This window comes from Nelusetta ayraudi, unplaced genomic scaffold (genome assembly GCF_046127955.1).
Source record: "Nelusetta ayraudi isolate G7.1 ecotype Tasmania unplaced genomic scaffold, CSIRO-AGI_Nayr_v1 ptg000002l, whole genome shotgun sequence".
Lineage (NCBI taxonomy): Eukaryota > Metazoa > Chordata > Actinopteri > Tetraodontiformes > Monacanthidae > Nelusetta > Nelusetta ayraudi.
Window position 1 is genome coordinate 7271175 of NW_027466052.1, and position 14714 is coordinate 7285888.

At 43.1% G+C, this 14714-nt stretch overlaps 1 protein-coding gene across 3 annotated transcripts in view; it reads left to right on the forward strand.

Moving 5' to 3' along the window:
• The window catches only part of ankrd11 (ankyrin repeat domain 11), an 81245-nt gene that overhangs the window by 4997 nt on the left and 61534 nt on the right, over nt 1–14714 (forward strand). For all 3 annotated transcript variants that reach the window (XM_076020756.1, XM_076020737.1, XM_076020745.1), the window contains exon 2: nt 14341–14420. The gene's annotated coding sequence lies outside the window, so the exon portion shown is untranslated. The remainder of the gene's footprint in view (nt 1–14340; nt 14421–14714) is intronic.

Below are 14714 nucleotides of genomic sequence, written 5' to 3' on the forward strand. Positions count from 1 at the left end.
TTCAATACACCGCAAATTCCAAAATGTTTTAAAATGCACACATGGAATTTAAATCAAACCTGAGCAACAGTCTTAACAGTAAAATGGCTTCGTGCTTGAAACAGGCATCATGTACATCTTGCGTTAACTGTCGTTTTGAAGGGATGGCTGCCGAGCAGAAACCTGTGTGGGATGGTGTCTTATCCATACGTGGCAGTGGAAATATTCCGAGGTTAGTCGGCCAGGTCTTGGACCTGGTTGTCGAGACGGTGTGTGCGGTGTATCCCTCTGGGCTCAGGTGTCCTGGTCTGCTCAGCCTGCTGCTAACACACAGGGAAAAAAGACAAGAAGTGTTTACTTAACAGCACTCGGCTTGCCTTCCCGATGTTCCTCCTCAGAAGCTGTGAGCCTATTATCCACATGCCTGTGTAAAGCTATGGCGGCCCAGACATTTTCTGACCTCCTTTTTTTTTTTTTTTTTCATAGAATGAGGTGAATGTGGTTGTCTGATTGTTGTGCAATTGAATGTTTTCTAACAACATGGTTTTCTAGCCGGTCTGTGTTTTCACCACTATTAAAGTCCTCCCTTGACTCTTGTCCTTGCTCCACTTTAAAGACAATGCGTGCTAGTGATGTCACAAAGAGCACTCAAAGTTGCACTGAGATAGTGACCAAACCCCCACCCAGCTGTCTGTTCTGCCCTCTGAGACTGCCCCATGGCCGCCTTGTTTTTTTTGCCTTCAAAAAGTTTTTAGCAGAGAATTTAAAACCAAGTACGTTTTTTTCCCCCCACATTATTTAAACTGAAGGCTAAATATTTGGTTTATTGGAAATCCATACAGTTTTCGTAAATTAATAGTCTGAGATACCTCCAGCTGAGTAGTACATGAGTAAAGATTTGAAATTGTGTATGTGTTGGGGCCATGGTAGGTTCAGTGATTTTATTGAGCTTGAGAGTTGATGATAACGTCACACATGAATCACCTATGTTTTCTTTGTTAAGCAAACACACATTTAAGAAATGAGCTTTTGACTTGATGCCACATCCGGTACTGACCTTTGTCGCCAAGAGATTTAAGTAAACTACAACCTATCGGGACTTGAGAGATTACCTTATCCTGACTCAGGTTGTGCTCAAAGGCATTTAGCTATATCATTTCAGTTTAAGCCCCCATGTGTCAGTATCTTTGTGTCAAGTATGTGCTATAAGCTGAGACAGGGGCCAGCTCTGTTCGGACGCAGTGTGTTGGGGGTGGGGTGGCTAGAGGTGGCTTGGCCTCGTAGAATCTCAATCACCAAGGCCCTTTAGCAGGGCTGGCCTTTTGATGGGCCAGCTGCAGCCATTCATCCAGGCCTTTACATTGAAAAGCAACAACAGGAAAGGGGGAGGGGAGGACTGTGGGGGAGACGGGCCTCTGCGCCTGTGCGGGTGGGATGAATAAAAAGCAAATGCATACCAAAATACCAAAGAGATGAGGTCCGTCAGCCGGGGCCCATACCCCCGCTCACTGATATGTAGCCCCCTGCTTGCTCTGGGCCAGTATACGTAATACAAAGGAACTAAGCACCCACTTTGACCAGTACGCGCATTTCCACCACTCAGCTGTTTTCTTTCTTTATAACCAGAGTTGTGGCTAAATCGCTGTTTTCAAACAGCAGAACCAAAAGCAACAGAGCTACCAAGAGGCAAGGTTTCACTTCATTAATGTCCCCCTTCCTCTGAAATGAGCTATTTTCAGCACGTAAGCCATGTTAAAAAAAAAAAAGAAAAGAAAAAAAGAAACAAGTCAACCCGCTGACAATAGATATTTGACTCCCTTCCCACTGGCCAGAAAAAATCCCGGGTCTCATTGACAGCCTATGAGCTGCATGTCCCCCTTGCATTTAACACAACAGAAGGAAAAAGAGCTTTAAAAACATTGAAAAGCAGCATGGAGGCAAATGAGGATGTGGTCAGTGTTTTTCTTCTCTCCTGCTTTCACTTCTGTGCCTGTTCAAAATGATCGACATGAAGCACAGACTGATCTGTACTCGAGCGCTGCTGGGATGCAGGTGAATAGAATTTTAATCAATTGCATCGGAAACAAGTCACACTTGTAGGTGTTACACCCAGGTCTAACGATGGAGCCAAGCCGATAAAACCTGCTTAGTTTGCCGAGTCTTTGGGCGAACTGCTAGCTGGTTTAAACAGATTTTTCAAAACTGGGAAAGGATTGTATGGTAACGGGACCCATTTTGAGATGTCAAGTTTGTTGGCATGGTTGTCGGCTCGCTGCCAAACTGCTTCTGTCGCTGCTTTTATGCGTCTAGCAGCCTCGGAGGTTACAGTTGAACCAAAGAGTTTTCGTCATTCATCTTTTCTTTTAATTGGTAAATGATGAAAACTGTTGAAGGCCGTGCATCATTTGACAAATTGTCAGATAAACCTTTGTTCCCTCTTGTGGAAGATGTGCCAAAGCTTTTTGTCTTTCCTTGATGTCGGATTTTTCATTGATTTTTTTTTTTTTTTGACATTGCAAATATTTCACCGCAGCGACGTGTTTGAAGTTTCTTGAAGAAACTGTGAAGCACTTTGCCGACTTTATGGCTATTGTCATTTTATTCACAGCCTCCACAACACCATGACCGCCACCACTTTTGTTGCGTGATTGTAAAGAGGAATGCATGCACTGGCTATAGGCCATGTCCGTCCCAGAGGCAAAGCTGTGTGCTGTAATAGAGGATAATGAACAGAGTTGACACTAGTCACACACCCTGGACCTTTGGGTGTCGAACCCGTTTTGTGCAGGGTACGAACAACCTCGTGCGAGCGCTCCTTGAAAGGCGTCATTTTTGATCATTTGATGTGAAGTTGTACAAGGCAGTCAAGCCCAGACAGGGTCTTACCTGTCTGAGGACATGTAGAGTTGTCAGTCAGTTGCACTAACGGGGAGTGTGAGAAGGCTCTGTCGTCGGCCGTTCCACCAGTGACGGGATTTCTCTGCCAAAAACACAGAGCACTCATCCGAAGTATGCATGTACCTTTACCTGCACGCTACTGCGCCACTGAAATTCTAGCACTTTGCATTCCCGTCAGTCCGCCATTTCCCTCGTGACTGCATTCCTCAACCGCACAACATCCGTGTTCCTGTGCAAAAACGCCGCCTCTCCAGACAAAAGAGCGAGCGCAACATTATCGAAAGCAGCGAAGAGAGTGGCGGGGCGTCCGCGCCCCACACACACACCAAAACATTCAAACTATTCCTGTGAAAAATAATTGTGACATGCTATTTCAAGAATAAAATCACAATTTGTATTCCCTGTGAAAGTTTGGGTCATGTCAATTTGCCGACAATAATTGCTCATGACAATTTTTTTAAAAAACTTTTCTGCACCCGTCCATCAAAGTGAGGCGTCGTCTCACAAAACCCAACAACGTGATATATTTCACCGTCACTTTCGATTGAGCGAAGAGTCCAAAATGAACACATGTTCCTCGCCAAATGCAGGCAGATTCTTTCTTTGGCTAGTAAATCTCAAAGGACTACCTGCCAGACACCCGAGCAAGCGTACAAAATAAATAAATAATTATAATCATGCAATTACATTAGCCACCGTGCTGCAGACGGTCAGCTGCTAGTTAGTTGTCAGCGTGTGGCACATATATATAGTCGTGGAGAACATTGTTTCCATCGCAGTCAGCGTCCAGAGTTGCCGCAGACTTCTACTGCAGCTGCAGAGGCCTCCATTGGACAACAACTGTCGTCCGTCTGTGGCATTTTGGAATTTTGTGAAACTCTGTATTCCTTTTGACTCCACTACCTGCATCTTGGCTAGCATCAAAAGGAGTCCGCACTACTGACTCAAACAGCAGCTTTTTATTCAGTTTGCAGAGTCATTGTATTGGCACCACGTCCACCATGTTACCCAGTCCGACTTTCTGCACGGCTATGGAGGGAGCCGGCATTCAGGTTTTGACAACGACTGGCCGTTGTAGGGGTTCACCTTTACAGATCAGTGTCTGTAAGGTATTCCGTTTCAAACGTGATGGTTATGTAACCAATTTTTGCTTTTTGTTTTGACCTGACTTGGTGCAGGGAGAAGTCATCGCCGCAGCGCTGCTGCTGCTGCTGCTGCTGCTGCTGCTGCTGCTGCTGCTGCTGCTGGCTGTGCTGCCTCTTTTAGCCTTTCTCATTACATGTCTCGCACTCATTCACATTCAACTGAAATGGAAGCGTTGTTTAAGCCGACAGAACAATCGTCAAAATGATCACAAGTGACTGGCACAATGGCTTTGACAGTAAATATTGGTTGCCATATTTAGAGCCGTGGATTTGATGTAAGGAAAACGCCATCACTCTGGTGCAGGATTATGAATTAGCAAAACACGTTTAACCGGAGCAGTCAACAAGGAGTGGAAAATCACATCAGCAGTCAAAGGGCTCTGGGACTTTCCCTCCTGTATATGTGGCAGCGCAGGCCAGTTCTTAAAGCTGCAGGCAGGTATGTGTTGGTTCCTCCAGTCAGCACACTGTGAAGACGGAGAGGAATCTGTTTTGTAACTGAAGAAATAAGTCTTGAGTGCTGAGTGGGAAAACCGGAAAAGTAGAGGACGCTATAAGCTGGCGTTGAGCCACTAATAGTCCGTGTTGCACAGCACTGTTTGTCTGCCAAGACTTGGCGAGTTGTGTGTCTGCGATTGGGTGATTTGAGCTAACCAGACACACATCCCTAAAGTCTTCTGATACTAGAACCTTCTTCCCTATAAATAAACTGTGTGTGTGTGTGTGTGTGTGTGTGTGTGTGTGTGTGTGTGTGTGTGTGTGTGTGTGTGTGTGTGTGTGTGTGTGTGTGTGTGTGTGTGTGTGTGTGTGTGTGTGTGTGTGTGTGTGTGTGTGTGTGTGTGTGTCACTCACACTCCCTGCAGTGGATCTTTTTATAGAAACAGCAGCCAGCAGTGTAATCTCTGGCGGGGATGTAGGACGGTCTTTTATTCCTCCTCATTACTTATGCAAAGCTTGTTCTCACATACAGTGACGGCATTGCCTCTGTAAATGTACAGTTCTCATTAAAAATGAAAAGGTCAGCGATTAAGAGATCAGACGTGGTCTGCAACATTGGGGTCCCGTATGTGTCGTATCCCTCAACTCTGTTGTTGTTGTTTTTAACATTAAGGTACAACCAACTATTTACCCTCTTAATAGAGAATACACTAAACATTTATAGACTGGAATATTGTTTTGGTTACAGTGGTATTGAAAAATTCTTGATTAGGTTGCCTGAGCAGGGGTGCCGTTGGAGAAATCCACACATTCCGTGCTTTATAGGCTGCATCTTTGTTTTGAGGCGACGAGACTGCGTGATATCTAGTCTCAGCATCTGCCTCAGTGAACAATGTCAAGCACTTAACAGTCTTATCTGTTTTACTAACAAATTAGATTTTTTTTTTGTGGAAATAGTTGCTAAGCCATGTGCCAAGGAGGTAGCGAGTTTCTCTTACTGCCCAGAAAATCAAAGGAGAACAATCTAGACGCATATTTTAAGGGGCCAATGATGTATTCAGTGTAACAGTTTTTGACACCCACACGTAGCATAAAAGTGAAAAACCTCACAGCGTAAACCAAAATGCGGTGCGCATCGTATTAAGATGTGCACGGATGGCAATATGATTGATACCTATTTACTGTTCCATACTGCGTTTCTGTAGCTCATCTCCTCTTTCCTCTCACTGTGTTCAGTTTCCTCCCTGTCTCTCTGCACTCGCGCTGCATTCTCAGGAAGCGAAGGGCGTTGGACTAAATTGTGTGCCCGGCTTCCTTCGACGCAAAGTAACTCTTGTTGTGCTGATATTTTCTCTGAACTTATCGTTGCGTTTTACCTCCTTAGGTGTAAAGAATTTCCATAATAATTTGCATTGTGTTTTCTTTTTTCCAAAGTGTTTAGTTACATGAAATTCATCAAGACTAGACCTCAACTCTTGTGTCAAATTGTTACTGTTATCCCTGCCCCGCTGCTATTTTGTGATTGTCCACGTTATGAAGTAATCGAAGTACACGCATTCAATTTTATCGTCCGTAGTTGTCCACAGTATTATTTGCTAAGCACACAGTTGTAAGTTCTCGCAAGAATATCCATAAATAGTATGTGTAGTTTTTAAAGTTTAATGACCCATGAAACCGTTAAACTGTGCCATTGAGTCTAATATTTTCTTGGAACAAAGCTAGAGGCTAAAATCATTCAACGGGACTCACTAATATTCCGGACCTAAGGCTGCCCACTCTGCCCTAGATTTTGTAGTGTTAGTGCTTCAGAGCTTTGATTCTAACATTCCTGATCTGTCAAGAGAAAATTTGGTCCCTTTCAATTGATATGCGACATGTAAAATAATCAGTGTTTCGTCACACCAGTTGTTGGGTGACGCTCGTGTCACGCGTGCTTAACATGTTATCCTTGGTGTGAACAATACGTGTCATCGTCTCCATAGTTACTTCTCTACCTAAACTTGTTTCTCTTTTGTGTAGTCTGTGAAAGGGATTACCAAGCCTGCCTCTCTACATTTTTTTACATCTTCTGTTTACATTTGATCCATGAGCGGTAATTACGTCGTCGTTGTCTTATTTTCACAGGGCAAGATAACTGGAATTGGGTCTGACATGACTTGCAATTATGTCGTTGCCCTTCTTGTTTTATGGCTGCACTAAAACACGTAAAATGTAGACGTCAACCTAAACAGCGTAAACCATTTGAACTGCAATTCACACTGTGTGTCCGGTGTCTATGATTACTGACTCTAAGCCTGTGCATGTGATTGTGCAGGGTACAATGTGACCAGATTGCCAAAGGGGGAAAAAGAACTGAGCTCAAATGAAATTTATGGCGATTTAAAAGCTCATTGTTAAAAAAAGAATGGCATGTCTATTATTTTTAAATATTTTTGTTAAGACTTTTATATTTGTCTGATCTGCAGTCTATATTTTTGTCCATAAAGACGGGCCACTGTTCAATATAGTTTAATTATTTTTTTTTAAACAATAATTCAAGACTAATTTTAAGTCAAAACACCAACTCCTAATGCACAACTCTTGTAACTCAACTCAGCATCAGTAGTATAAAATAATACTACTACTGCCAAGAATTTGTCGCCTCTCGAGAGGGACAGGAGTGAACCTGTTGCAACCACTTACTTCTAACTTTGTGCGATGAGGGAAATCTTGGCGAACAGAAGAGCTGACACTGTCAAAAGTGCTTCCCCCACAAGCTAGCTGGGGGAAGAACTGAACTGAGGTCAGTTAGTGCTTTTCATGAACGCAAACTAGAAACCTAGACGTGATGGCAACGTGTCCGTCATTACGCGCCTGAAGACCTGAATCCACAATTCTGTCTTGCTGTAAGTTATCGTTCACAGCCACAACAATACGCTCGCTCTGCTTGTTTGCTGAGTAAGGTAAGGTGGTAGAGGGACCTTCATTGTGACCCTGATGCAGGATCTCTGCATGTAAGTTTGGAGGAATTGTTTTTGTTGTGACCCGAGGACTGAAAAAAAAAAAATACTGTGAGGGGCAATTACAATGTTCTTTTCAGGTGACTAAGAAACTGCATTGCTGTGCACTAAAGCTAGTTTATTGTCAACATTCCAGTTGCAGAAAGATTAAATGGCACATAAAGTTATATTGCTTAATTCGACATGGTCTAGTTTCACTTCGAGCAATGAGGACATTAGCACTGTGTGCGTGTCTGTTTGTTAGTCATGTTGCCATTGCAACATTCAGTGCAGTTGTTGTATGAGCTCCTAGTTCCTAGTAGTATTGCGCATGCGCACAATTTCACTGGTTTTGTTTCTGTTGTAGTGCCTCGTTGAACTGGATTCCAAATTTGCGTCAGAAATATTGTTGTGTGGAGCCAATTCTGTTTGAATTTTTGCCTCAGCCATTGAAAAATGAGTTTGCTGCAAATTAGGTCGTATCAGATTTTGAGGTTTCGATTTACTATCAGAGTACAGTAAATGACTACTAAAGTACACGTTTACCGGTTTATCTGTTTGTTTAGGACACAGACGTTTGATGCTTGATACATGAATATCACCGTGTAAAGAAGACCTGGGTTGGCCAAGGATTTTACAAGTGCATTGTGTAAATGGTTGAGAATTATGTGTGCGACTCTAAGGAGTTGTTCAGTTCTATTCGAGCGTGTGCGCTACGTGTGCTAAATGTTGATAATGTACTGTGTGCCGTTACTGTTACTTCTCCATTTAATTTTCATAGAGCACAGTCTTTCCTTGCAACCATGGCAACAGTACATGACAAATGGCATAAGAGAAGAAATAGTCAGGGTGTGTGAGACTTTTCTTTTAACTGGGTAGACAAATTAGAAAGGCTATTGATCCATTGGCCCAAAATGCACTTATTATAATTGATTATTATATGTTTTTTCAAAAGTATTGAAACTGTAAGTATTGTCTATTTCAACTTGCCAGAAGAAAGACTGACATTGCACTGTATGCAGGTAGTGTTGATATTTGTGGCTTTCCCTTGAAGTGAGTTGTGAAAACCGAAGGCTTTTGCAGCTCATGGGTATTAAGAGCATTTATTTAGGTCATAGCTGTTGAAAATTAAAATGCTCTTCCACCCTGCTGTGCCTCACATAGTCAGTATTGGAAACCTTGGGTTGGACCATGGGTTGCACCTTAAGCTATGTTGTTAGGTAATGTTGTTGTTATCGTCCCTGAAGCCACGTAAAGCTCCGCGTCTGTTGGAAACATGGCTTTCTTACCTTCCAGCATTGTGACTCTCACTCCTCAGACTTTACCTCTTTAACTTTGGTCCTTTGTCACCGTAGAGGGGCTCCCAGCAGATGTTGCTAAAAATGTACATATTGTTTGTTGTGCGATGTCACAGATGCAGCAGCAACGACAAGACACATTAAAAAATGTAGATGTCCCTTGACTGTCATTGAATCGTTCCTGGACCTTACTGGTCTTAAACACAAGGCCAGCCCTATCTGATCTTTCCTCCTCTTGTTCGACCTCATTAAAAGGTTGTCAAATTCACAGGTCGAATGAGCAATATCCCAAGCTTCTACTGCCATCTCAAAAATTGGTTGAAGCCGGAAGTCTTGAGACGACGTAGCCCAGAGAAATCCCCGTCTTGTAAACTGTCATTTAGCTCACGTGGATCCCTAGCCAAACAAAACAATGGGTGCTGGTTTCTCATCGACTGTTCATTGCTGATGAAGGTTTCCTTTGTCAGTACCAAAACATTTTTGTCATCGTCTGTCATTTTACTAATGAGAAGACGACGATGATGATAAAAGGAAAGTCGAACCAAACTGTTCGACTATGGATATTCCGGATTATTCCCAAGGCTGTCTGCATCGCCCATGGTTCAGCAAAATCTTCAGCAAAGCTTGTGTCAGTCCCGGCTGCAAGGTGGCAACTGTGTGGACCAGGGGTCCTCATCGTGGTGCCACTGGGCACCAGGTAGTCCTGTTCAAAAAAAATAGCAGTTCAACTCATTGAACTGTGTCTAAAATTCAAGTTTATCCAACCTTGTCAAGTCATTGTTGATAAGTATTAAGAAGTCATTAACAAGATCAATGTCTTCACATAGATCAGCATCATTGATAATAATATATCACTGAGAAAATTAGTTATTTTGGAAAGAGAGTAGCAAACAGGTTGCCCTTCAGGACTCTGGACCCATGAAGTAGCTCCAGGTTCAAAAAGCTTGGAGACTCCTGGTGTCGACACACGTGACCTCCTCTATAACTTCATCTTTTTAACTTTGAGGCTCTGGGTTTTCCAGCCCGGAAGGCACCTTTTAATCAAGTGGTGGGACCTGACTAACTTTCATGTCCTCTACAAAGTCTTGCGTGCACGCTCTCAGCCGTTGTTCTCTGCTGACTCTCACGGTCTGCAGTACGTGGTCGCCGATACTTTTCCTTTGCGCATTTCACTCTACGTGACTCAAGGTGTGGTTTTCCCAGTCACGATGGCTGTAATGAGCTCCCCGACAAGGCCTCCAGATCAGAGGCTAATCGGCGGTGGCTCGGTCAGTATGGAGCAATACGGCACGTTTGAACTGTTCAACGACGTAAGACGAGCGGGCAAACCAACGCACACCCGACGCCTCCCACATAGCTGCCGTGCTGAGTATGTACAGAGAGTTGGCGGCTCCTGAGAGGCGCCGTGGCCAATGAGACATTGCTCAGACATGCAATGAGGGTAATAAGAAATCAAACTCACCAGCTGTTGTCGGAAGCAGCTTCCTGAACCCAGTCTTGTCTTGCATGAATTGAAATGGCACAAGTTCTGCTAGCTTGTTACTAGCATGTCTGCAGTCCGTCATAATGTTTTTCAGCGCTGAATAGCACAAAACTAATAGTTTTGAGCCCCTTGTGTCCGGAAAACATAAAATCACATGTGACTGTTTGAAAGTCGTCTTTCTTGCAAGTGGTTTATCATTTCCTACGTCCTGTTCCAGTTGTGATTTAGGATCTTGGAGGACTGTTCCAGGCAAAAATTTACACCAGTGCCTCTTTTGAGAGGACAGAACAACAACTCTGAACTAGCAACTAACCCAAGTCATTAGCAATACTTTCTACTGCTACTTGTGGTCGATCATTGTTTTTCGAATTTCTGTCTCAATTCTTAATTTGGAATTGAAATTCACACTTCTTTGTCGCATTCTTGCACTTATTCAAGATCTTTATAGTAGCGTTGTTGTCTTTCGGACCCTTAATTCATTGCTAAAGAATGATGATAATAATAATAATAATAAAAATGGGTATAAAGCCATGTATCATCAATGGATCTGCCAACTGATTATTGATCTTAAACAGGTAACATAAAATTTCTTCCTAAAATCCTTCGGTTTGATTGCAGAAACAATGGCACTGTCTTTTAGATGAGTGTGAACTCAATGATTTAGAATTGATGGTGGTTAGCTAGTGTGTGTGTGTGTGTGTGTGTGTGTGTGTGTGTGTGTGTGTGTGTGTGTGTGTGTGTGTGTGTGTGTGTGTGTGTGTGTGTGTGTGTGTGTTTATATACTCAACTGATTAATTTCTCAATTTTCATTTAAGTCTTTGTGTAGTCACGGTGTCAGTCACAGGTTTAATGCCATGAGTTATTTTTAACCAAGCCTCCTGACGATGAGGGCAGAGAATGTGTGTGAGTGCATCACTGTCATTGTCAGAGCAAAAGTTGGAAGTACCCCTCCTCCTCTGTATCGAAATTGCTTGCAATGTGTGTGGAAAAAAATCTAAATAAATGGGGTGGATGGCAATAAATAACATTTAATGTCTATTGTACTTCATGCAAGTCATGAAAGGCAGATGATCTAAACACACAACCTTGAATGGCAGCTGCACACACGTCTTCTACTTTTGATACTATTTTCTTATGATTTAGGTTTTATTTTTCCAGAATACATTTGACAGAATATGTAGCCTTTATACACTGTTATTGAAGTTATTCCTACATTCCAGAGAAAATTAAAAGCTTTGGCCAGTGTGCACAGGCAGGCCAGAGATGCCTTTACTTTAGCAGGCTGTTATTTTTGGAGTGGAGGAGAGCATCCGGTTGAGGCCGGTATTTGAAAAGACATCTTTTGAATGCAATGATTTATTTTTCTCCAGTCCAGAACGCTTGTTACCTTGACAACAGTGTGGAGTATTCGTAGCGAGTGGAGTTGAGCTTGCAGTGGCATGGCAGTGCCGAACAAGCGAGCTCTGTCACCAACGGTGTCACGAGTGCTGCTGCTGCTGCCTGCTGTTCCAGGCCTCCATCCCTTCTCCCCTCATTTCTAAGCCTTTCTTGAATATAAGCTTTTATTAAGTTTGACGTTTCCCTTTTTCATGGTTTTCTCCTCTTTTTTTCTCTGCTCCGTGTTTACCTCTTTGCATCCCATTGCCTGCATTTACCTTTTATTCCTCCCTTTGTTTTGTCCCCCCCAACCCCCCCCCGGATGCCCCTCATGCGCTACTACGCCTGGTCTTTTGCTTGCCTGATTCAGACGGCGCTGCCAGTTACCCGTCTGCTTCACTCGAGTCCTGGTGAGATCAGCGCGCTTGCGGCCCCTCCCCTGCAAAAAGCCAGGCTTCATCAATAATGTAGATGTTTTTGGAGGGGAGAGGTGTGGTGCGCATCTCTTTTTCTCTCTCCTCCCCCCAGCTGTCTCCCACACCCCTCAGTGTCAGATTTCCCCTCCAGTGTGAGGCATAGACTGAGCAGATGACCGGGTCTAATCAGTGAAGATATTACAATAAGCTGTGACACCCGATGCCTGGACATACTGCAGGCTGAACCTTGGCACAGAGCTGCTGTCCCCTCCTTTTGTTTGGGTTTGTGTTGAGACCATATATAGGGGTGGTTTCATCTTTGACATCACTGCAGTGGCTATGACTAAGCTTTTTTTCTGCCTTGGTAATGCGAGTATAGAAGAACTGTTGGCACTGTTTGTTAGACCTGTGCTGCTGTTGGTGATAAAGCAGGAAGCAATAATTGTCCTAAGGCATGTTGTTTTTTTTTTAACAGTTCAGTCTCACTGTCTAAAAGTAAACACTTGTCAAACGTGTGCAAATTTCACACAATTAATTTCAGAGTTGTAGTTTTATGACAGCCACGACTTCTCTCTGCATTTCTGAGCTTCAAGTGGAGAGTCAGGGGACGAACGTACTACAAACCGACTCTCACTTACAGACGCACATGCCAAGCCTTGCTGCAAGGGGCGTGGCCTCGGCGCCCATCCTGCTATCAGACAGCTGCTTGTTGGCGTGGTGGTGCTATTTCTGGGCCAAAAAAACTCATTACTATTCGTTTTCTGTGAACTTTTGTTTCCGGTTTTGCGGTGACCTTTTATCGTAATCTTGAGTTCTGCAGTTTCCCTGTTAGCCGGTGACATTAGGTAATGATTTAACATTAGAAAAAAAGACGCACACAATTCTTAACTCTTCCCGCCACTGCTAAAATATATATAGTATATAATACATACATATATAATATTGGTAGGGAGGTGTAGAAGGTGGTCAATGGGGGAGTAAATGAACACACAATTGCAACCAAGGTTATCCAAAGCACAACTTACTCCAAAGTCAATGCAAAGTTATGGTGAAAGGTGGTGTGCCACTTTAGTCTACTGCTATCTGGCAAGAACATGCACATGCACATACACATGCATTCTATGATATTCTATGATGTTAAGAAAATGGTTTTGTGGTTTTATCCCATATCAGAAAGCCTGTTTTGTGCACATTACAGGCTTGTTCAAAGACTAAGGCCCAAAGAAACTGCAGTTGATTAACACTTAGTCTGCCCTTTATGAGGATGTTTTGCAATCCGTCGCCTTTTTTCCAGTCTTTGGCACAATGTTCTCCGTTTGTGCTGCTGCAGTGTAATGTAAACATAACACAGCCACCGATCTTAAAAAAAAAAAAAAAAGCAGCGTTATATGGAGAGTATCAAGCACATATCAAATTGTGTAATTCCACTTTTTGGCACAATATTTATGGAACAGACCGTCTTCCCACAGTTTTATCAGTGGTCATCAAGGAGGAGGGTCTGTGTGCTGTCTCCAAAGCTCCGTTAGGAGGGCAGGTGTCTCCTTCTTGGCGGCAGTTTTACAGTCCTTCAGTCCCGTGCTTTTCCGCTGGGAAAGTCCCACACATTCCGCTCCAGTGCAAATACAAATACACATTTAACCATCATCTTTCTCTCCACTTAGGCTAATACAGATAGGCCCGTCCTTAATCCTCTGCTGTGTACCCACCTGGCTTGGCCATCGCCCTGTCTAGTCTACCCTGTGAAAACCCGCCAAACAACGCTCATGTACCTCATACAAGCGGCATTGTGTGGGCAATTTGGGTCGACCAGACTCAGAAACCAGGCATGCTTTTCATCCTGGCAGTACTCTATCATATCCCAAGTTTATTCAAACATGAAAAGTATCCACTGCTCTGTGATTTGCAGCTCGCTTTCACTCCAGTTGCTTTTGTGACGTAACCAAATCCGATCGTGCTGCATTTGGGAGGTAGACTGTTTTCACTGCTGAGGCGCAGGAAACCTTACGCAACATGGTTAACAAGGTGATTAGTAATTTAACTCAAGTACCTTTACTCGGATTTAAAAAAAAAATGTTAAATTGATATGCAGGGAACCAGGTGCTAAGCAACAAAGTTAATGAAGAAAACAGTATTAAACTTGCCAAAGCTTAATACTTACCAATAAAACTACACTGCACTTCGCTGATATCATTTTCCTTTCTATGCATTTTCAAGTGAACCCTGAACTGAAAACTCTTGTATGTCTCTGTGTATCTATGCATTGTAAAGTATGTACAGCCACTTACCCTGGACTCAAATTAATGATTTTGTTTTTGATTTGTTTTGCAGGGTTCTGTGGAATCCGCACCAGCAGGTGTTTTTCTACTTGGATTTTAGCCCACTGATATTCTCCCACAGCCATGGAATCGGTATGTGAAAAATAACTTGTTGGAAAATGTTTAGCTGTGTTTTTTGGGGATTTTTTTTTTTGCAATGGTTTCATCGTAATTTGTGGCTCAATATGGAGCGAAACAATATTTTTATGACTGGACATTGTGTCCTCGCACATGCCATATTGTCAGACGTCGCACTTCATTCTTTGAGCTCAGTTTTTAAACGCCACCTCTTCAGAAATGCTGTCTCATCTTGGGTCTGAGCAGTCTCTGCCGTGCATAATGTTGTTGTCACAGGCACGCCTGCATTTTGTCTTGCATAGTTTCATA